This window comes from Rhinopithecus bieti, unplaced genomic scaffold, assembly GCF_001698545.2.
Source record: "Rhinopithecus bieti isolate Rb0 unplaced genomic scaffold, ASM169854v2 scaffold_7681, whole genome shotgun sequence".
NCBI lineage: Eukaryota > Metazoa > Chordata > Mammalia > Primates > Cercopithecidae > Rhinopithecus > Rhinopithecus bieti.
The window spans coordinates 7,506,292-7,530,839 of NW_016806571.1; the positions used below are offsets into that span (position 1 = coordinate 7,506,292).

The 24,548-nt window shown below is 38.0% G+C and overlaps 1 protein-coding gene across 1 annotated transcript in view; it reads right to left on the reverse strand.

The window, feature by feature from the left end:
- Positions 1-24,548, reverse strand: part of ALK (ALK receptor tyrosine kinase) — a 540,180-nt gene that overhangs the window by 489,325 nt on the left and 26,307 nt on the right. The window lies entirely within an intron of this gene.

The following is a 24,548-nucleotide window of genomic DNA, read 5'->3' on the forward strand; positions in this document are numbered from 1 at the left end:
GCCTCCATCCCCCAAGTAGCTGGTACTACAGGCATGTGACATTACGCTTGGTATCTGCCCACCTCAGCCTCCCAAAGTGTTGGGATTACAGGCGTGAACCACCACACCTGGCCTCCGCTCCTCTTTGAGGCTGGCTTCCACAACCCCTGACCCTCCTAACCTCCTGCTTTTCCCTATTTGATGTTACTCTGAGCCTACTGTATTTTTTTCATAGAGCATTGTTTAAACTTGATTACAGCAATTATGACTGCAAGTTTAATGTGTCTGTTACCTACTCCAAACCATGAACTATCCTTATGTCTTATATATTTATGGCATCCTTTATCCTTATGCCTACCATGGCCTGGAACATAGTAGGTACTAAATAACTTATTATAGCATTAAGTGCTAGGCTCTGAGTGTTTGGTGGGCTCCCAGGTGTTGAGGTTGAAAGGGGGCCTATGCAGGACAGGGCACAGTGACAAGGGCATGGTGACAAGAATAGGCAGAGCTCTTGGCTAAGAACATTACACCCACCTCATCATTCAGAATTAGAGTTGAAGTTAATTCTTGGCCTACTTGATATTGTCTGCATCAACAGGGCTTCCCCTGGAACTCACAGTGAGGCTAAGCCTGGGATTGGAACCTGTGTAGACTTGCTAGCTATCAAATGACTTTTTTTTTTTTCATTAAAGCACATGGATAAGATATACTATGAATTTCACTCACATAAGAGCAGCCTCCTCTTCTTCCTGAGAAGTAATGAAATAATTAAATAGAACTAACCCCTGACCTGAAATTCCCTGCCCCACGTCTCCTCACTCTGATGCATGGGTGTTTCTCATTCCCTTCTGCTGTCCTGCCACCGTGCCGAAGTTCACACAACAGTGCTCATCTCTAGGCCATTTTCAATTAATTTCCTGAGTAAAATTTCGTGAGACACTATCAAACCTTTTGCTGAAATCAAGATATATTACATCTACTCTATTCCCTTAGTCTACTAATCAAAAAAGCAATCAACTTTGTCTGGCATGATTTGTTCTTTTAAAACCCATAATGCTTATTGCTCATAATTCCATTATCCTAGATAGTATTTTTTTCCTCTTAATATTTGTTCCACTATATTAACAGGGATTGAATTACTAGATGGTCGTTTCTAGAATCCTTTTTTTTTTTCTCCCCACTGCTTTGAAAATGTGCTACCTAATTTGAAACTATCAACAAAATGGTATTTTCTTACTCTCTTGAATCATAAAATAAGAAAGGAGCTCCCAGGAGTCACTTGATCAATGCCCCTGTATCTCCTCAAGGCTCTCATCTCCTTTCTAAACCATTTTAGACCAGTACTCGTTACTCAGTGTCTCCCAAACAGGAGATTCTGAGACCTCTTTTGATAATTGAATCAATGATTCATGTATGACCTTATGCTCCAGAAGAACTTTCTAATTTCTCATCCAGGACTATTCTGAAAGAGGATGGTGTGCTGAAGACACAGATCTGAGCTCCAGTCTTGAGCATGCCATTAACTAGCCATGTGACTTTAAGCAAGTAACTTTTAAAAAAAAAAGATTTTTTTTAAGGTAAAACATACATATAAAATTTACCATCTTTACTATTTTAAGTATACAGTTAAGTGGTAATAACTATATATGCAATATAGTTTTTTATGTGTATATATTCTTCCCCTTCACCTACCTTTCCCAGCCTCTGATAACCACCAATCTACTCTCTATCTTCATGAGATCCACTTTTTAAGCTCCCACATAGAAATGAGAACATGCAATAGTTGTCTTTCTGTGTCTGGCTTATTTCAGTCAACGTAATGATCTTCAGTTCCATTCATGTTGCTGCAAATGGCAGGATTTTATTCTTTCTTATGGCTGAATAGTATTCCATTGTGTATAAGTAACACATTTTCTTTATCCATTGATGGGCACTTAGGTTGATCCCATATTTTGACTATTGTGAATAGTGTTGCAATAAACATGAGAGTGCAGATGTCTTTTAGATATATTCATTTCCTTTGTTTTGGATATACACCCAGTAGTTGAATTGCTGGATCATGTAGTAGTTTTATTTTCAGTTTTTTGAGGAAACTTCATACTGTTCTCCATAGTGGCTATACTGATTCGAGTTTTGGTGCCCTTTATTTTTTTCTGTGAATAAATTACTCTAGCCAGGACCTCCAGTGTTATGCTAAATAAAACTGGTGAAACTGGGCATCCTTAACCTTATTCCACTCCTTAGAGGAAAGGCTTTTAATTTTTCCCTATTCAGTACAATGCTAGCTGTGGGTTTCTCATGTGTGGTATTTGTTATTTTGAAGTATGTTTCTTCTGTCTCCACTTTGATGAGGACTTTTGTCATAAAGAGACATTAAATTTTATCAAATGCTTTTTTGGTGGAGTCCTCAGGTTTTTCTAGGTATCAGACATGTTATTGATTTGTGTATGTTGAACCATCCTTGTATCCCTGGGATAAATCTCACTTGGTCATGGTGAATAATCTTTTCAATGTGTTGTTGAATTAGATTTGCCTATATTTGGTTAAGAATTTTTGCATATATGTTCATCAGGGATATTTGCCTGTAGTTCTCTTTTCTTGCATCCTTGTCTGGTTTTGCCATCGGGGTAATGCTAACCTCATAGAATAAATGTGGAAGTATTCCCTCCTCTTCAATTTTTTTGAAGAGTTTGAGTAAAATTGGTATTAACTCTTCTCTAAATGTTTGTTACATGACAGCAAGGAAATCATCAGGTCCTGGGCTTTTCTTTGAAAGGAGAGTTTTTGTTATTTGTTGAAGCTTTTTATTTCTGCATGTTTCCATCTTGGTAGATTGTATGTGTCCAAGAATGTATCCATTTCTTTCAGATTTTCCAATTTGCTGGCATATAGTTGTTCATAATAGTCTCTAATAATTCTTTGTATTTCTGAGATATCAGTTGTTACGTGCCCCTTTTCATTTCTGATTTTATTATTTGAGTTTTTTTTTCTTAGTCTAGCTAAATGTCAATTTTGCTTATCTTTTCAAAAAAAAAAAAAAACACCTTTTCGTTTTGCTAATCTGTATATTTTTTAGTCTCAGTTTCATTTATTTCTCCTCTGGTTTTTACTATTTCTTTCACTTTTAGGGTTTGATTTATTCTTGCTTTTCGTTGGGGTTCATTAGGCTACTTGAGGTCTTTTTACTTTTAAAACATAGGTATTTATTGCTATAAACTCCCTGTTAGAACCGTTTGGTCATATCCCATAGGTTTTGGTATGTTGTATTTCCATTTTAATGTGTTTCAAAAAATTTAAAATTTCCTTCTTATTTTCTTCATTGACCCATTGGTTGTTTAGGAGCATGTTGTTTAATTTCTGTGTCTGTGTATTTTCCAGGGTTACTCTTATTAATTTACAGTTTTATTCAGTTGTGGGCAGCAAAGATACTTGATACAATTTCTAATTCCTTGAACTTGTTCAGACTTCTTTTGTGGCCTAACATATGATCTACTCTGGAGAATATTCCATGTGTTGATTAAAATGATGTTTATTCTGCACAAGTGTTAGTCTGTTCTCATGATGCTAATAAAGATATACCCCAAACTGGGTAATTTATAAAGAAAAAGAGGTTTAACGGACTCAAAGTTTCAGATGGCTGGAGAGACCTCACAATCATGGTGGATGGCAAAGGAGGAGCAAAGGCACATTTTACATGGTGGCAGGCAAGATAGAGAACATGTACAGGGGAACTCTCTTTTACACTATGTAAGACTTATTCACTATCACAAGAACTGCACAGGAAAGACCTGCCCCCATGATTCAATTACCTCTCACCGGGTCCTTCCAAAACACATGGGAATTATGGGAGCTACAATTCAAGATGAGATTTTGGTGGGGACACAGCCAAACCATATCAGCACAGTTGGGTGAAATGTTCCCTAATTATCAGTTAGGCATATTAGATCTAGTATGTAGGTTAACATTGTTATTTCTCTGTTGATTTTCTGTCTGGATGATCTGTCCATTACTACAAGTGGGGTGTTAAAGTCTCTTACTATTACTGGATTGTAGTCTATCTCTTCCTTTAGATCTATTAGTGTTTGCTTTATATACTTGGGAGCTCTGATATTAGGTGCATAGATATTTATAGTTGTTATATCCTCTTCTTGAATTTGACCTGTTTATTTTCTATAGTAACTTATTTGTCTCTTTTTACGATCTTAGATTTGTAGTCTATTTTATGTGATACAAGTATAGCTACTTCTGTCCTTTTCTGGATTCCAGTTGCATGGAATATCTTTTTTCACCCCTTTACTTTCAGTCTATATGTGTCTTTTGTAGGTGAAGTGGGGTTATTGAAGGCAGCATATAGCTGAATCTTGTTTCTTTATCCATTCAGCCACTCTATGCCTTTTAATTAGAGAATTGAGACCATTTACATTTAGTGTTCTTATTGATAATAAGAACTTAGTACTGCCATTTTATTTTCTGCTTTCTGGTTGTTTTAAGATCCTCCCTTTCTTACCATTTCCCTTTGTGGTTAAGTGATTTTCTCTGTTAGTATGTTTTAATTTGTTGCTTTTTATTTTTAGTGATTCTACTACAGGTTCTTACATTGTGATTACCATAGGCTTACAAAAACATCTTATAGAGAAAAGCAAGTTATTCTCTTGTTGTAAGAGATAGCTTATCTTAGATCACAAATAAAGGAATAAAAACAAAGGCAAAAAAACTAAAAAAAATTCTATACTTTAACTCCATATCCACCACATGTTGACTTTTAGTTGTCTCAATTTATAAATTTTTATATTACCTCTCTCTCAACAGGCTGCTGTAGCTATTATTGTTTTTGACAGATTTGTCTTTTGGGCTTCATATTAGAGTTATAAGTGAACTGCATGCCATAATTACAATAGAGTATTAAGGGTTTATTTGTGTGCTTAATTTTACCAGTGGGTTTTTCACTTTGAAATGTTTTCTTTTTTCTTTTTCTTTTTTTTTTTTTTTTTTTTTTTTTTTGCATGTTAGTGTTTTTTATTTCTTTCAGATTGAAGAACTACCTTTAGCATTTCTTTTAAGAGGAGTCTGGTTGTCATGAAGTTTCTCAGCTTTTATTTGTCTGGGAAGGACTAGCTTTCCTTCATAGTTGAAGAATAATTTGCTGAGCACAGTATTCTTGGATGGCAGATTTTTTTTTTTCCTTTGGGCACTTTGAAAATGTCATTCCACTCTCTCCTGGCCTACTTAGAAGTCTGTTGAGAAGTCTGTTACCAGATGAATTGGAGTGCCTTTATATGTTATTTCACTTTTTTTTTTTTTTAATTGATGCCTGTAGCATCCTCTCTTTGTTTCTGAACTTTGAGAGTCTGGTTATTATATACCTTGGTGTGGTCTTACTTGGGTTGATTCTGGTGTTCTTAGAACTTCTTGGACTTGTATATTTCTCAAGTTTGAGGAAGTTTTCTGCTATTATTTCTTCGAATAAGCTTTATACCCCTTGCTCTTCCTTGGCTCCTTCTTGAACGCCAATAATTCTTAGATTTGGTCTTTGGAGATAATTTTCTATATCTTACAGGCAATCCTCATTTCTTTTTGTTCTTTTTTCTTTGACTGTGTATTTCCAGATAGCCAGTCTTTGAGCTCACTGATTTTTCCTTTGCTTGGCCCATTTTTCTGTTGAGAGCCTCTAATGAGTTCTTCACTTCAGCAAATGTATTTCTCAGTTCTAAGGTTTGTTTTATTTTTTAAAAATTATTTCAATCTTTTTGTTAAATTTCTCTGATAAACTTTTGATTTGCTTTTCTGTGTTACCTTGGAGATCACTAAGTTTCCTTTAAAATGCTATTTTTAATTCTTGGTCAGGGAGCTCACAAATAGCCACTTTGTTAGGGTCAGCCACTGGATTGTTGCTTTGTTCTTTTGGGAGGTCATGGTTCCCTGTTAACTGTTGTTTCTTGTTGGTATATGTTTATACATTTGCACTGAAAGATTAGCTATTTATTCTAGTTTTCTCTCTCTGGTTTGTTTTGTTTTTTATTGGATATATTTGCTTAGCAAATTTTTACCTCTAGGTTGCTGCCTCCTTTTTGGTTTTAGGTAGCATCTGAAGCCCAGGTTCACCTCTGTGCTAATAAATAGCCAAAGTGCTGCCTGTTCCAATTGAGGGAGGTCCCAAAGGGACTACCCAGTAGTGTGGGAAGGCTAGCTAGCAGTTTGTGCCAAGGAACCTGTGAAATGTGCCTTCTAGGCATGATGCTGCTGAATAGCCTCATTGATTTGGCATCTCCTTTGGCTGAGTTACAGAGCAGAATTTCCATGGCTGGAGATGGCAGTCCTGCCTTCCACCTTTGCCTATGCCCATCCTTAGGGATATTTTTCCCTTTAGGCTATCACAATGCTTCCTGTGCATTAAGGGAAGGACAGATCTCCTGCCAAGAAGCCCCTAAGAAGGTGGAAAAGCTGGTTGACCACCTCAATTTCAGTTTTTCCAGTGTGAAATTGTAAATGAGGAAAAGATTTTCTGTGAACTTGTTGCCAGGAAGATTGTGGGGTAGGGGTGTCACAGATGTGAAAGTCTGATTCTCCTACCATTTGCTTAGAATATTTTCACTTCTCTGTGGTCCTGGGACCTGTCTGATCCTCATGCTTGAATTTCAAGTGTTGCTAGTGAAAATTTCAATGCTTTGGTTTTGATTTTCTACAGGGTGGGGGGACTAAAACCAGCCTGCTTCTACATCACCATTTTCAAACTGGAAGTCCCCTTTTCTTAATAGAAAGTAAATAAGCATTTTTAGATATAAATATTTTTAAATGTTTTTTTTTTTTTTAGTTTTAATTACAAAATAAATATGTAAAAAATTCTAATGATACAAAAATGTATTCTCCTCCTAGTTTCCCAACTAAAATTCTACTCTCCAAAAGTAACTGACAATAATAGTTTGGTATATATGCTTCAAGAACATTTTCTATACCTACATTACACATAAACCCAAATGAGGCTATAATATGCATACTGTTTAACAACCTACATTTTCATTTGAATATATCAATATTTTTCCATGTTAGCATATNAATGATACAAAAATGTATTCTCCTCCTAGTTTCCCAACTAAAATTCTACTCTCCAAAAGTAACTGACAATAATAGTTTGGTATATATGCTTCAAGAACATTTTCTATACCTACATTACACATAAACCCAAATGAGGCTATAATATGCATACTGTTTAACAACCTACATTTTCATTTGAATATATCAATATTTTTCCATGTTAGCATATATAATATTTATTTTAAAATTTTAAAAATATGCATTGCTTTCATAATTAAATTTGTTATGGATCAATCCTAATTAATTTGGCCAGTTGGCTGTTGATGGACATTTAAAGCAGATTCATTTTTTCCCCATTCCACATAATTATGACAATGAACTGTAATAATATTTAAACAGTTATTGAAAATCAAATGAGGGAAAGAGGGACAACTGTGAGATCCTGAGAGTTTCCTCTTAAAGGCAGTCTGCTTCTCCCTTTTCCTTTGCCCCCAGCCTTCCCTACCAGCAAAATCTAATGGGACAGAGACCAGGGGGAGGTCCCAGCCCTCATTACCTTGAAGGATGGGATGGCCCAGGGGAACATCTTTCCCTCATCCAGTGTGAAAATCCCCTGTGAAATTTTTATTCTTAGATACTGAAAGTTACAGCTGGTCCATACTGCTGCTTACATGCTGTATGTCTTTGGATAATTCTTTACCTTCTTTGCAGCTCAGTTTGTTTATTTACAAAATAATGAGTATACCTTTCTGAGTATACCTATTGCGGCTGTTTATTATTGATTATTTCCTGTGTAGCAAACATTGTGCCAATGTGAGATTTAGTGCATTATATTGTTTAATTCTTATTAAATCCCCTTGAGGTAAGTTTTATAAATCTCATTTTTAAAAAATTTTTTGTAGAGATGGGGTCCCTCTATATTGACCATACTGGTCTTGAACTCGTGGCATGAAGCAATCCTCCCACATTGGCCTCCCAAACTGCTGGGATTACAGGTGTGATTTGTGACACCTGGCCTGAATCTTATTTTTTAATTCAGATTTTAGTCTTATTATTGATTTGTAAGAGTTGTTTATATATTATGGATACAATTTTGTATACAATGTATGATTGACAAATTTTTCTCCCAGTCTTGTGGCTTGACTTTTCATTTTCCTAATGGTGTCTTTTAGAACACAAAAGTTTTAAATTTTGATGAAGCACAATTTATCAATGTCTTTTATTCATTGTGATTTTAGTGTCATACCTAAAAACATTTTTCCCCACCCAAGGTCACAAAGATGTTCTGCCATTTTCATTTTCTTGGGTAGAAACTTGTACAGTTTTGGCTCTTACATTTTGAGTTAATTTTTGTGTATGGTGTGAGGTCATAGTTTAAGTTCATTTTTTTTTGGTATATGAATATCCAATTATTCCAGAACCACTTCTTTTACCTCAGGCACCTTTGTCAAATATCAGTTGATTATAAATTAAAAATGTATTTCTGGACTCTCAATTCTGTTCCATTGATATATAAGCCCCTCCTTTCTTTAACATCACACTGTTTTCATTACTTTGGCTTTCCAGTAAGTTTTGAAATCAGGTAGTAGAAGTTCTCCAAATTTGTTCCTTGAAAAATATTGTGTCTATTGCAGGTCTTTTCCATATAAATTTTAAGTTACAAAATGAAAAAGCCTGCTGGAATTTTGATAGCGATTACATTAAGCTTATTGATCAATGTGGGGATAAATGCCATCTTGAAGCTATTGATATTTTAAATTCCAAAATGTAATGTCTCTTTTAAAGTTATATTATCTTTAATTTCAGCAATCTGCAATTTTTAGCATATACAGCTTGCACTTGTTTTGTTAAATTTTTTTCTAATTATTTTCTTCTTTTTGATGATCTTGTCAGTGGAATTGCTTTCTTAATTCCCATTTGGAAATTGTTGTTAGAACACAGAAATACAGTTAATTTTTTAATATTGATTTTGTATCTGTGACCTTGGTAAATTCATTTGTTTGTTAAATTAGTTTTCATTTTTTTGTGACTTTGGGATTTTCTACCTAAAAATCATCTTATCTGCTAATAAAGGCAATTTTATTTTATCCTTTCCAATCTGTATATCTGCATGTTTTCGGTTCCCTCCCTCCCTCTTTATTTTATCCTTTCCAATCTGTATATTTGCATGCTTTTGGTCCCCTCCTTCCTTCCCTCCTTCCTTCCTCCTTCTCTCCTTCCTTCCTTCTCCCCTCCCCCATTCCTTCTCCCCTCCTGTCCCCTTCCCTTCCTTTGTATTGGATAGGTTCAGTCACTACAAGTGATGAAAACAAATATTTTTCCCTTATTCTTAATCTTGGCAAAAAGTTTTGTCTTTCATTATTAGGTATACTGTTTGTTAGGTATGGGTTTTTCACAGGTGCTCTTTATTAGGTTAAGGACATTCCCTTTTATTCCTAGTACACAGAGAAATTTGATCATGAGTAGATGTTGGATTTTATCAACGGCCTTTTCTGTGTTTATTGAGGTAGCCAAATGGCCTATGTACTTTATCCTATTAACATGATGTATTACATCAATTGTTTTTGGGATATTAAACAAACCTTGCAATCCTAAATAAATTCTACTTGGTTATGGTGTATCATCCTTTTCATACATTGCTAAATATGGTTTGCAATATTTTGTTAAGAATTTTTGCACGCATCTTTTATGAGGTGTATTGATCAGGGATTTTCTTTCCTTGCCACATCTATTTTCCTAGACTTAAGATCAGGGGAATAGTGAGTGGCCTCACAGAATGAGTTGGGAAGTATTCATTGCCTTATTTCTAAAAGAATACGTCAAGAATTGGAATAATTTCTTCTTCAAGTATTTGGTAGAATTCCTCAATGAAGGCATCTGGGTCTGGACTTTTCCTTTGGGGTAGATTTTTAATTACTAACTCAAGTCTTTACTTGTTATAAGTCTATTCAGATTTTAATATTTCTTCCTGAATTGGTTCTGGTAATTTGTGTATCTCTAGAACTTTGTCCATTTTATCTAAGTTGTCATATATTGGCAAAAGGATGTTTAGTTTCCCTTACAATCTTTTAAACTCTTTAGGGTCAAGAGTGGTGGTCCCTCATTTATTCCTGAATTAGTAATGTATCTTCCCTTTTATTGAGAAAGATGGATTTCTACTCAATCTTTATTTCCTTTCTTCTGCATGCTTTGTTTACATTGCATGTTTTCATTGATTTTTCTAATTTCTTAAAGTACAAACTTAGGTTATAGATTTGAGACTTTACTCTTTTTCTAATATAGGCATTCAAAGCTATACTTTTTTTCCTCTGAGCACTTTTAAATTTCATCTCATAAGTTTTAATATGTTTTATATTAATTTTCATTCAGGTGAAATATTTTCTATTTCCCATGCGATTGATTTTTTCTTTGATGTTTATTTAGAAGTTCATTACTTAATTTCCTAATATGCAGGGATTTCTCAGATTTCTTTCAGTGGCCAACTTTTAATTTGTTTTATTGTGATTAGAGGATATACTTTTTAAATTTTACTTGCATAATGTTAATTTTAATTAAATTTAATTAATTTTAATTTTACTTATATAATACTAATTTTTATTGGTATAATTTTAATCCATATAAATTTATGACTTGCTTTATGGCCTAGCATATGGTCTATATTGAAGAAAGTTCTCTGTATACTTGAAAGGATTGTATTATGTAGTCATTAGGTGGAAAGGTGTCTATTTGTCAGTTAGGTTGAGTTGGTTGATATTATCACTCAAGTCTTCTATATCCTTCTTTATCCAGTTGTTCTACTATTGGAAGTTATTGAAATCTCCAACTGTAATTGTTGAATTGTCTTGCCTCCCCTTTCAGTTCTGACAGTTTTGCTTCATGTGTTTTGAGTCCCTGTTGTCTGATGCACGTACATTTATAATTGTTATCTCTTCCTGGTGAATTGACATTTTTATCATTATAAAATGTATTTCTAGTATATTTTTTGTCTTAATTTTATCTGATATTAATACAAGCACTCCAGCCTTCTTTTGGTTAATTGTTTGCATGATATCTCTTTTCCTATCCTTTTGCTTTCAATCTATTTGAGTATTTCAGTCTAAAGCATCCCTCTTCTAGAAAACATATATTTCATCTTCCTTTTCATGTAGTCCAACAATCTCTGATCTCCTGTGTTTTTTGTTCCTATCTTTCTTCCTTGTTTTTTCAACACTGAATACTTTTGAGTGTACCATTTGAAATTGTTTATTTCTTTTCTTTCATTTTTTCCTTTGTTTCTTCCTTGCTTTTTCTTTCTTTCTTTTCTCTCTGTTTCTTTTTCTTACATTTTGGAGTTATTTTCCTAGTGATTGCTCTAAAAATTACAACATGCATCTTAGTTTATCACCGTCTACTTCAGATTAATATTACCTAATTTTACTAAAATACAGAAATTTTGCTCCAATATAATTTTATTTTTTCTCCATTTTTTGTGCTGTTATTGTCTTATATACATCTATATATGTTATCAACCCAACAATATAGTGTTATAATTCTGGATTCATATAATTTTATGTCTTTTAAGATGTTAAGAGAAGAATAAGAAAAACGTTGTTTGAGCCTTTTACATTAACCCATACGTTTACCATTTCTGGTACTCTTCATTTCTCCCCATGAATTCAAGTTAGCTCCTGGTATTATTCATTTCAGCCTGAAAGACTTCCTTTAGTATTTATTGTAAAGCAGGTCGGCTGGCAACAAATTCTCTTTGTTTTTCTGGGAATTATTTGTTTTGTCTTTATTTTTAAAGGTTAGTTTTGCTTGATATCAAAATCTTGTTGATATTTTTCCTATCTTTCAACATGTTAGAATATGTATTCCACTGTCTTTTAGTCTTTAGTGTTTCAAATAAGAAGTCAGCCATTAATCATTTCAATATTCCCTGTACACGATATGCTATTTTGCTCTTGCTGCTTTAAGATCTTTGGTGGCATTTAACAATATGATGACGATATGTCTGGATGTAGATCTCATTGTATTTATTCGAGTTGGGATTTTCTGAGGCACTTGGATGTGTAAACTGATTTTTCTTTCACGAAATTTGGCAAGTTTTAGGCCATTATTTCTTCAAAAAAATTTTGCCCCCCTTTTCTTTTCTCTCTTATAGGACTTCTGTTAAACACATATAACACTTGATGTTGACCCAGAGGTTTCTTAGGATCTGAACATTTTTCTTAAAACATTTCTCTCTCTGTTCTTCAGGTTGAAAAATTTATACTGGCTTGTCTTCACATTTTATTTCTTCTGCTTCTTAAATCTGCTGTTGAGCTGGACTAGTGAATTCTCCATTTTAGTTACTGCATTTTCCAACTCAAGATTTTCCATTTCGGTTTGTTTTTAAAAGATTTTTATCTGTCCTGTCAAATTCTCTTTTTTTTTTTGGTTATTATTGCTCATTGTTGTCATGCTGTTCTTTACTTCTTTAAACTTTTTGTTGTTTTTAATTGAATATATTCACAATAGCTACTTTTAAGGTTTTGTTTTCTAAATCCAATATTTAAGGACATTCAGAAAGTTTCTATTAGCTTGTTTTCTTGAGTATGAGTCATATTGTATTATTTCTTTGCATATAATCTCATTTTTGCTAAAACTGAACATTTTGGATAACATATTACAGCAATTCTGGATTCTGATATTTCCCCCTGAAGACGGCCACAGGTTCTTTTCTTGTTCTTATAGTTGTTTTATTTTGCTATCTTTGTTAGTTTTGTTTCTTCATTTAGTACGCTGGCTGGGTTCTATCTGTGAAGTCTGTCTTCCCCACAGTGTGTGGAGGCTGATGTCTCTGTTGATTCTTTTTCTGGTGCATATTTTTATTTTTACTTTTTTAATAAAAAAGAGATGGGGTCTTGCTATGTTGCCCAGGCTGCCCAGGCTGGAGTGCAGGGGCTATTCACAGGCATGATCTCACTACTGATCAGCAAAGTAGTTTTGACCTGCTTTGTTTACGACCTGTCCAGTTCATCCTTCTTTAGGCAACCTGGTAGTCCCCTGCTCCTGGGAGGTCACCATATTGATGCCAAACTTAGTGCAAACACTTATCAGCGTAGCACACTACAGCTCAGATATCCTGGGTTTAAGCATTCTTTCTGCCTCAGCCGCTCGAGTAGCTGGGACTACAGGCATGTGCCACCATACCCAGCTGTTTTGATTTTTAAGCCTGGATTTCTATGGGTAATTCCTATGTTCCTTAGTGACTGGCAAATGTTTTTATAGATGATGTTCTTATACTCCTTAAGTCAGTAAGACTTCTGTCATCTGTCAATAGATCTGTGTATAGGTAAGATAATGTGTTTCTTTTCTTTTTTGTGTATGTCAGGTCTTAAAAATTTGGAGGAGGAATGCAGTTTAATGTTCAGGCTGTTGAGTTCTTGTGTGTCTGCTCTGCATATACACAACCTTAGGATTGGCTAAAAGGCCGTGGCTACCTCAGACTCTGTCCCATCTCCATTGGGAATATATGCAGTCATAAATGGAGCCTTAGACTAGTAGAGTAGTTCTTGCCCTATCCCAGCCCCATCCCACTTCCCTCTGAGATGATCGCTTTCACCTACAACCCCATTGGACATGCACATTGCCCCTTTCCCTCTCAACCTCATCTTTATTTCACTCCACCTGGACACCTGATTTCTTTCCGAAGGACACTGAGTTTTCATCCTGGCTTTGATCTCAGGAGCACAGAACCCAGTTGATCCAGCTTACTTAAAAAATATTACTCAATATAATACTTTCCTCATTCCCACAGGCTTCTGGAATTCACCTCTCTTATTAATTTAGACAACTAAGCTTGTTTCTCTAGCAAGCAATGTTTCTTAAATTTGTCCTTAAATATGTGTCACACAAAAGACCAACAGGTGTCTGAATTTGTTTTTATTAGTAGGGCCAGCCCATTTAGTCTGTATGTCAGCCAATCTTGCTGGTTCTGCCTATTCCATTTCCAGAGTTGTTGATAGGAAGAATACTTCAGGCTTTTGAGAGCAAAGAGATTGAGGAGGGAAGGGGAAGACAGAACACGGGGATAGGCGAGAGATGGAAAAGTAACATACAGCAAAAGTGAGAGAAATGAATGAAGCACTCATTTGAGGCCTGGGCAATTATGGGTTCTCTCTAGAGAACTGCCTAGCCAAAAGCACTGAGACTCCTGTCATCTCTCAAATCCTCATTTTGAAAGCATTAATTATTTTGATGACTCTATTTTTTAATATTCCCAGTGCTCTGATCTATTTTATAGTTAAAGGCTCCAAATAGGATATAATCTGTGTTTGGAGCTTGGACATGGGAGAGATAGCAGTGACTATACAGAGTTCTCCCACACTGCACTGCCTGGGTACATACCACTATAGAATGAATTCCTTTTGAGTATCAGTGTATTGTCTTAATAAATGAAAAAAAATAAATCTTAGGAGAAGAAGATTATTTAACCTACATAATGATACTTTAATAATACTTTGTTTGTTTAGCTGAAGTAATGTTGGAGATAAGGGGATTAAACAGGGGCATCCTAAGCTGTTGCTGCAGAAGTAAATTTAATGTCTATCTACTTTAGCGTCATGGCAATATAAAATTGAAAGACTATTCTCATTGTAGGCACCTTGCCTAAGAATAATTCATCATTCTTAGCAAAATATTTCAAATACCTCTTTTATTGCCTCTAGGTACAACAAATGCTGATCACAACAGAAAGAAGGAAGTTGCCAAATATAACACAAATACAGGTCAGGGTGCTCCAGAAAAGAGACACAGGGAGCTGCCACACTGTGTATGCTGTTAGTTTCATTAACAAGTAAATACAGCATCTTGCATATTTCCAAATAATAACAGCTTCCACAAGAATCAATTAGGAAAGGAGTATTACTCAACACATATACTTTGATCAAGCATGAAAGCTGGGCATGGTGGCTCACACCTGTAATCCCAGCACTTTGGTAGACCAAGGAAGGAGGATCACTTGAGGTCAGGAGTTTGAGACCAGCCTGGTCAACATGATGAAACCCCATCTCCACTAAAAATACAAAAATTAGCTGGGTGTGGTGTCGTGCACCTGTAGTCCCAGCTACTTGGGAAGCAGAGGCAGGAGAGTTGCTTGAACCCAGGAGGCAGAGGTTACAGTAAGACTCTGTCTCAAGAAAGAAAAAAAAAAAAAAGCATGACTAGCAATCAGTAGTAAGGATCCCAAAGCAAGATGTAGAAAACTCGAAGTGGACCATAATGCATTAGATAAGAATAACCTGACCACAGCCTTTGCACGCGGGTTAAAGGTCCTCACCAATCACTTAGTAGAAAGAGCTGGAGAATGAGATTTGAAGCCCTGTGTATTTTTTCAAGCTTGCTGCACTTCCGTTTGTAAATGTGCATGATTACTGCCTCAGGTGAGGCCTCCTCATTCTCACCATATCCTTTGTCATGTCCAAAATTCCTGAGTTTAACCCCCCCCCCCCCCCCCCCAGATATGATGTTATATGTGAATGCCTGGGCCAATAAGCCTGCTTTGTAGGGTCAAGATCCTTACACCAAGACAGAGCAGCACCACTTGCTTCAGGCTGCTGTGGCTGGATGGCTGCTGTCAGGCAGGGCTGCATGTTACTCTACTATGCCATTTTCCTGTTTACAGAATGGTCTCTTGTGCATTATTCGATTGATTTTTATAACAAGTCAGGAAAGGGAGCCACAGAGGTAAAATGACCCCCAGATCCCTCTTCAACTTACATTGAACCAGTCTTTCTCCATCTTGAATGAGTAAAGATTATCTTTCCACTCTAAGTAGAATAATTCTGTAGTTATTCCCATTCAAGAGAATTTTATTTTATTCTTTTTGCAAGGTCTTGGCTTTCTTTCAAATCTCTTCAAGCATAAATTCAGAGTGGTTCATGGCTTTTCTTAAGCAGAGCCCATTTTTCTTTAGGATGTGTCTTATCTGTATTATTTGATATATAGAAATCAGTGAGGCTAAAAAACTCAGATAACACTAATAAAAGCTTCTTAACACGAGGAAGTAAGGAAAGCAAAAAGACAGCTCCACATTCTTTCATAGATGATCTAGTCCCACCCACTCAATTCACCAATTAAGAGACTGAGGTCTGAGGTCACGTGTCAACCAATGACCAACCCAGCACTCAACTCTCAGCACAGTGCTCCTTCCATTTCTAAAAGGGCAGGGAAACTATAGACAGCTTAGCTGGTGCAGTAAACAATTCCACTTCCTCACATGGATTGCATCTCTGTGTGGCCGGGATGGATGGTAAGTTTTAGGCTGCAGTTGCCTGGGGCAGCACCCCTCAACCCAGCCATCTGCAAAGAAGACACAGGTAACAGTGGGCTTCCCAAGACCCCTCTGAAGACATTGCACTTCCAGACACCCCAATTGATGTAATTTGGTTGTGTCATGGAAGAAAGCGGATAACCCAGTATCATTGGTATCTGGGTGATGCCCCGAACTTCTGAATATACTGCCAGATATCTAATGAGGGTGAGTCTTCTGTAGGCACAGGCCTGGGAAACACTGTGCTTTAAGAAGAGCTTGTCGTAATGGTAAGAACGTAAGACTGGGTGTTCAAAAACTGGAATTGAATATCTGATTCTGCAATATACTAACTTTGCAGATTTGAACCTCTTACTTCATCTCTCCAAGCTTCTAACTATAGGTCAAGAAATATATAATGAATGCCTATTTTATATTGAGGCTTAGGCTAGGCTCTTGGAACACTGCAATGAATGAGAAAGACTCAGTTTCCTCTCTTTGAAACTTACTGGTTCATCTTAGGTTATCATCTATAAATTAGGAATATGAGAATACTTATCTTGCTATGTCATAGGAATCAATTGTGACTGTGGCTGGAGAAGCACTTTACAGTCTGCAACTCTTACTAGTTTCATTTGGGACAGGAAACAGGGCTCATTTCTGAGCCAGTTGGCAGCTCACCCCAGCCCCTGCGTGTGTAGTTTCACTGCCTCCTCCAACCACCCCAGACAGGAGCTTCATAGAAACCAAGCTCTTGGCAGCTGTTACAGCTCTTTCAGGCTCTCTCCACAGATAAAGTAGTAGCCTTACCCCAGGTACCACATTTCTAGCAACTGGCCTTCTCCGGGACCCTCCATGGGGGTACTTTCGGTACTTCTTGCCATACAAGAGCCAAATTCCCAGATGCATCTCCTTATTTCTGGCCTCAGCTCTTGTCCTCTTGGGTATTTCTGTCCCATTTCTGTCCATAGAGAAGTTTATTCTGTTTACAGTGGAAGAGACAGTTTAAGGACTGCATTTTCAGCCAGAATTCACTGGATACCTTCAATGTATCTAAGTTAGTTTGTCTTGAAGTCTTCTCAGCCCTGTTCCTTCTAGAATCATGCCCCAGGTAAGCCCTGGCCCTGGCTCCAAGAGCATGTCAATTTTCCTGCCAACTTCATCAAGACCAGCTGTGTTAGTATCCTATTGCTGCAGTAACAAATTACCAGAAAGTAGGGGGCTGAAAATGACACAACTGTATTATCTTTTGGTTCTGCAGGTCAGAAGTATAAAATGGGTTGTTAGAACTGCATTCCTTCTGGATGAGCTTCCGGGTAGAATCCACGTCCTCTTCTTTTCCAGCCCTTAGAGGCCACCTCCATTCTTCCTCTCATGGCTTCTTCCTCCATTTTCAAAGCCAGCAATGTAACCTCCTTAAATCTCCATCTCTCTCTGATCTTTGCTTCCTTCTTCACATTCCTTCTCTGACACTGACTCTCCCGCCTCCCTCCTTCCCTTTTAAGGACCCCTGTGATTCCACTGGGTCAACCCAGATCATCCAAGACAATCTCATCTGCAAAGTCTCTTTTGCCCTATAAAGTAACATCTTCACAGGTTCTAGGGATTGGGACATCCTGTTGGGGGCTGGAGGAAGCATTAATTTGCCAATACTAGTTTTTAGTTCTATGCTATGATCCCTCCTCAGGCTCCCAAACCTCTGGAATCTAATCTGACAAGTTCAGCTGCTGTGATGGGCCAGGAGTTCCTCTTTCCCTCCTCCAGAGAAAATACTAGGGTTTCTGGAGGCAATGATTCTATCTTGGCACTGCGGTACAAAGGGTGACCTGAATCACTGGGCTGTTTAGATTCCAGAAACCATGGCCAAACCTTAGGAGGTGGGTCTCTCTCTCTGGGCTGGTAGAGATTTCTGTGCCTTACAGGTTTTGTGCCAGGTATTTGGCCATCATTTGTATTGGATATGCCTAACCCTTGTCTTAGAGCAGGAAATGGCCTTATTGACCATCTAGTCTAAGATATTACCTAACAGATGAGGAACCCAAGACCCAGAGAGGTAAAGTGATGCTCATAATGGCAGAGCTAGGACCAGAGCCAGGCCTCTGCTTCCCCAGCCAGTCCTTCTTTCCTTGCTCCACATGCCTAGCTCCCCATCTCCCTGTGGGCAGACCCATGAGGTTCAGTTAGGAGGGGTTCCATGTTCACCGGACATCTATAATCCATCCCAGCACCCCAGGAGAGGCCTGTCCTGATGGGGAGGTGAATAATACTTCCCTGGAAGTTCCAACCCTGAGGCAAGAATGCCACTCATTAAGGCAACTTTTCTCAGGAGCCCAAACTCCAGCTGCTAGTTGTACCAGAATCACATTAGATGGAAAGAATCACACACCACAACTTGTTGATGTGATTGCTCAAGGGTCCAGATCTAAGGGCCAGGGACCATATTGCTTGAGAGACGAGTAGCATGCTTCTGCAAACAGAACCAGAGAACTAATGTGGGCTTTCCTGGTGAATTCCAGAAGACGGGCAGGGATAAAAGGCCACACATCCACCCAGTGACCTTAGTGTGATGAGAAATCATGCTCAAATGAAAAGCATGAGCACACAGAGCCCTCTTGGTAGGTCTGCAGGGGCAAAAATTGAACTGAAGTGGGTGTGTTTCTGTACTCTTACTTAGATGCTGGATTTGGCTGCTGGGTATATTCCTGAGCCTGCTGCACACTTATTTTCCACATTTCCCTCTTCCTACCCTTCAAGGATAAGTCAAGCAGAAAGAGGTATGGGGTGGGGTGCTCTGGACTTGGAAGCCCATACCAGCTGCCAATGTGCTGTCCCTAGGCAGGCAGGCAGGAAAATAACCTGCTTGTCTGTCTGCTTGCCTACTGCATCCTAGCCAGAATTTTTGGATGGGCTTTTTTGACTGTGGTTGTGACACAAAATAGTTAACATTTTTCCCCCAAAGTCTAAGATAACTCAATAGAATACAGTCTCGAATGAGAATTTTTTATCCCTTTGTATTAAAAATAATAGCATGTTTTATCTTATTATAAAAATAATACATGTTAATGAACTCAAATTTGGAAAATAGCAAAGGCAACAGAAGGAAATGAAAATCACTAATAATTAATCTATCTAGAAATAACTTCTGCTACTGTGTTGGCATATTTCCTTACGGACTTTTTCCTTATGTACATAGTTTTTTTTCTTTTACAAACAACTTCTACTACACACATTCTTTAACTTGCTTTTTATAATAGGTTCCAAATACTTCCCCACATTATTCAATATTTTTACAAAGTATACCTGTAATTGTGTTATAATATTTTAGGTATACTGTATTTTATTTAATTAATTCCTTATTTTAGGCATTTAAATTATTTCTAGTTTTCACCATCATAAACAGCACCAAGATAGTTTTTTAGATAAGCCAGTAGGAAATATTGGTTGCAGCCTGTATCTTAGGTATGTCAGTTGAAATGAAAACATGAATTTCTATAAAGATATCTCTTGACTTTGGAGAGTTAGTGTTTTCAGTAGCACTCAACCAAGAAGTTATTTCTTTCCTCTCCAAACGATGCAGATTCTGAGAAAAGAGAATAAAGGTCTTTGAAACTTAAGAGGGAACACAGGGGCTAGAGCTGTGTGTGAGGCCTTCCTGGTGAAGGAGTCCCTGGCCAGCATAGCCCATGTAATGGGAAGAGAGTGGACAGGGAGAACCCTGCCCCAACAATGCTCCTTAAAGGACTGGAAAAGGGACAGAGATATCGGGAACCTTTGGGCCAGGGTGAGATGACTTAACAGACAAGGAAGTCTGATTCCATTTATAGAGGACAGATGTGTGGCTCTAATTATATTTATTTTATCTAAAAAAGACAAGAAAAACCTTTGCTAATAAATAGTATTATACAATTAGGCACACAAAATTGCATATAATTGATGAATATAACATCGTAGGAGTACATGCTCAAAAATTTTACCGATGGGGCATACAACAAAATAAAGTTTGGAGACCATTGACTTAAAGTATAAACTTGGCCATGAACAGAGCAGCAAAGGAAGGGAGCTCTGGGGAGCTGCAGCCTATGAATACCTGGCAAGGACAGTCCCAGTTTAGATCATCCGGTTTGAAACAAGTGAAAAGAAAGGAACATTGTTCGGCCTGTGAGTGCATGTCTGCATTTCTGTGTGTGTGATCAGCAGTCACTCCGATTACATTTTTCTTCTCTTTCAGTTTTCTTACCTCTCCTGTTTCCCCAACTTCAACATTCTTCTAAAACAAGAGGTTTGCTAAAGGCTGTCCCTACAGACAAAGTGAAGTGTGTAATTATTGACTCCCATTAACCAGATGAACTTCAGGGTGACCACTGAACCCTGTCGGCCATCAATGCTGGACTTGAAGCCTGCATTAGCACATTTCACTCTGCAGTGGTGCAGAGCAGGGACAATGGCAGTGCTCTCGGGATAAAGATCAGTGATTCTCCAGCTCTGAAGGTCATCCGTCTCCATCTTACTGAGAGCCTGTCCTCATCTGTGAGGACACCTCCTACCCTTCCTCACCTATGGAACTTGCTCTCCAGGAAGAGTGGTAAACCCATTCGCATGTAGGTATCAGAGGTCCCCATCAATCAGCAAATGAAGCCTGAAGGCAGAAATGGGTTGGCTAATGATGAGTTTCACTGATGAAGGAGGAAATGCTGGGCAGGCCTTTATCATTCCAGTAGCCTATCAATGCCTCAAAAGATCAAGAGTCAGAGGTGAGACTCAGAGTCAACTCAGCCACTTATTTGCAGCCCGCAGTGACTGTGGGTGCAAAGGAGGCTATATCCTGAGAGGATTTTCCCACAAAGCCTGCACCTGCAGTTCAAAAGGTGACTCAGGTCCCTGCTACTCCTGGGATACAGTTCACTTGAGAAGTGTTCAGGGACCCTTTTAAGAACATGGCAAACTTTTGGGGTGGGGGAAGAAATTGAAGAAAGGATGAGAAATGCTGGCATGAATCTGGGCTCCTCTGAACCTGTCTAATCAGACTTCCTGAAGGGTCTGAGAATTCACAGTCCACAGGTGCATGGGATCCACACACCAACGCAGACACAGCGGGAGAAAAACCAAGGCGTAGTGGGCTGAAGAGTGGCTCCCAGGGGATATGTCCAAATCCTAACCCCAGAGTACCTGTAAAGATGACCTGATTTGAAAATAGAGAATTTGCAGATGTTATCAAGCATCCCAGAATGAGATCATGCTGGACTTAAGGTGGACCTTCAATCTAATAACATATGCCCCGTTAAGACACAGATTTCAGACAGAGACACAGGAGGCATGCTGTGTGATGACAGAGGAAGAGTTTGGAGTGAGACATCTACAAGCTAAGGAATGCCAAGGATTCCTGGCAACACCAGAAGCTAGGAGTGGGGGCATGGAAAGGATTTCCCTTCAGAGCCTCCGGAAGGTACTAACTCTGCAGACATCTTGATTTCATACTCTTGACTTCTAGAATGAGGAGAGAATGAATTTCTGTTGTTTAAGCCATCCGGTTTGTAAGAATTTGTTAAAACAGCCCCAGGAAACTAATACACAAGGGTACAACAGGAGTGCATCAGAAGTTTGAATGACCCCATCCTGGTGTTGCAATACCCTAGTCATGTGTGAAAGCCTTTAGCCATGTGTGAAGTCCTTAGCCACTCCAGGGCTCCAGGACAGTGTTTCACCACCTTTTGAAAACGAAGCCATCTTGATGAACAGAAGAACCTCAGTAGCAGTGCTACATCCAGACCCTCCACCAAAACAAAACAAATCAAAGCAAAAACCTGAGAGTCGGAGCACTGGGAGAGAGCTGAGCTGATCCAGGAAGAATAGTGGAGTCTGCTTCCATCTTTCCTGTGTGTGCCTGTGAGTGAGGCGCTGGGGAGGGGACTCTGTGGATGGGGTGAGAGTGTGTTTTCCATTTTTAAGCCAGGATTCATGCTACAGAATAAAATCTTGCCTTACTGGAGAAGAAAAATACCTTGACTACATTCCAAAACACTGGAAGCAGTTAGACATCAACATGGCCCCTGGCACTTCTTAAAAAGTCACAGAATGCCTCGATCTGATGGTTCTTCAAGATTTTATTCATTTATAATATTATGTTCCATCAAAATGATCACTTTTTATTATCTTGCTGCTCTGAATTGTATCTTCCTTATTATTCTCAGCTACAGGGGCCATAAATTAAAACCATTCAGGATTTATACACTTACAGTTCATTATCTTTGATTGGTATCATCTTGCTGCCTTTTTCTGGCCCTTCTATACCTGACAATAAATATTGCAATAGCATCTAAATACTCTCTGACCCATGAATATTGAGTTAGAAAACAAAATAGTGACTACATCATACTAAAGGCAACCCATCCCCACTTCTCATCTTCACCACCAGCACCCTTTCTGCCAAAATGACCAAGAAACTGAGACTCTAAAGCTCTGGGAGTTAGGATTGGAATATAGGACCCTGCTTGGCCATTGTGCAGAATGGACGGGTTGTTTTCTCTTCCTTTACCTTCACTTCTTTCCCTGAAGGTCAAGGGAGTTTATTACAGTAGGCTGCTTCATGAGGAACAATGCTACTTCAGGGAAAGGTAGTGGTGTAAAGAATTGACTAGAAAAGTGATGAGAGACCCACTCCTGAAAGCTCCAAACACCTCTCAGTGTCATTACTGAAGCAGTGGAGTTTCTGGGAGGGCTGGGAGGCTGATCTCCTTGTTTCCATGACTGATCCATGCTGTGTGAGTACAGACCACTCCATTAGACTCCAGAAAAATTAGAAGTTTCTGACAGTGGTAAGCCTCTCTTAAGTTATGTTTGGATGTGCCCGTTCATGAAAGAGCTTGGTAAAGGAGTCTGGTGTATCCACAGCAGCTTTTGCTATGGTTGTTCACACCACCATCCTTAGTATTGCTAACTACTACCTGATGCTAACAGTGATGACTTTTCAGGGCAATGGAAGTTGACAACATTTACTTTAAATAAATGGATATTCCAATCCTGATTCATCTAATGGGAAAGTTTCATATTCAGTGTGTGCACTGACCCTTGGGATCCAGCTTCATAAAAACAAAAAGGCATTGATATGTTTCCATGCTAAGGAATGCTGAGAAGTAAAAATTTATTTATTTTCTTCCTTGTCTCCTCTTCCCCTTCTTTTTTGTTTTCTCATAGCCCTCAGTATAATGTACTCGTGTCAGCAATCACAGGTGCAAGAGGAGAAACAGGTCACCAAGTGAAATGCACAATGTATTGGCACTGCTTAAAAATTTTTTTAAAGCACAAACTTTCAAAGTTATAATGTGTGACTGCATACCATCAGTGGAATTCACAAAGAACACAATTTCCTCTTGTCCCTCTCTCTTGATCTCACTGAACTGTAATCACAATTCCACTCCTGGAATATAAATTTTTAAAAAATCTGTAGTGACCAAAAATGCATGTTTCTAGAGGTTAAATGTTGGACTCTGGAGATAGTCCTAGGGGTGACTGAATGGGAGTAAGTCTGAATGAGAGTAAGTCAACAGTATTACAAGCCCAGCTATGCCTCAGAATCACCCAAGAAACTTATGAAAAATAAAATAAAACAGACTTCTATGAAAATTGAAGCTGCAATGGGATACTGTATTTCATTCACCACACAGATAAAAAAATACAGGCTGGCAATAGCAGGTATTGATGAGGATGTAAAGCCATGGGGAAGAATACCAATATATCATTAGTGGGAGTACAAATTGGTGCAACCACTTTGGAAAATAGACTGGCATTAACCAATGAAATGGAAGATGCACTGACCCTCTCACCCAGCAATTCCACTCTTAGTTACATGCTCTAGAGCAATGGTCCCCAATCTTTTTGGCACCAAGGACTAGTTTCTTGGAAGACAATTTTTCCGCAGATGGTTTTGGGATGAAAATGTTCCACCTCAGATCATCAGGCATTAGATTCTCATAAGAAGCACTCAACCTAGATCCCCTGCATGCCTGTGTGTGTGCAGAGTGCACAATAAGATTCACGTTCCTATAAGAATCTAATGCAGCAGCTGATCTGACAGGAGGCAGAGCTCAGGCAGTAATGCTGGCTCACTTGCTACTCACCTCCAGCTATGTGTCCCATTCCTAACAGGCCTTGAACAGGTACCGCAGCCTGGGGGTTAGGGGTCCCTGTTCTAGATAAAATCTTGAACATGTGCACCAAGAGAGATGTACAAAAATGTTTACAATAGTGTTGATGGCAATAGCAA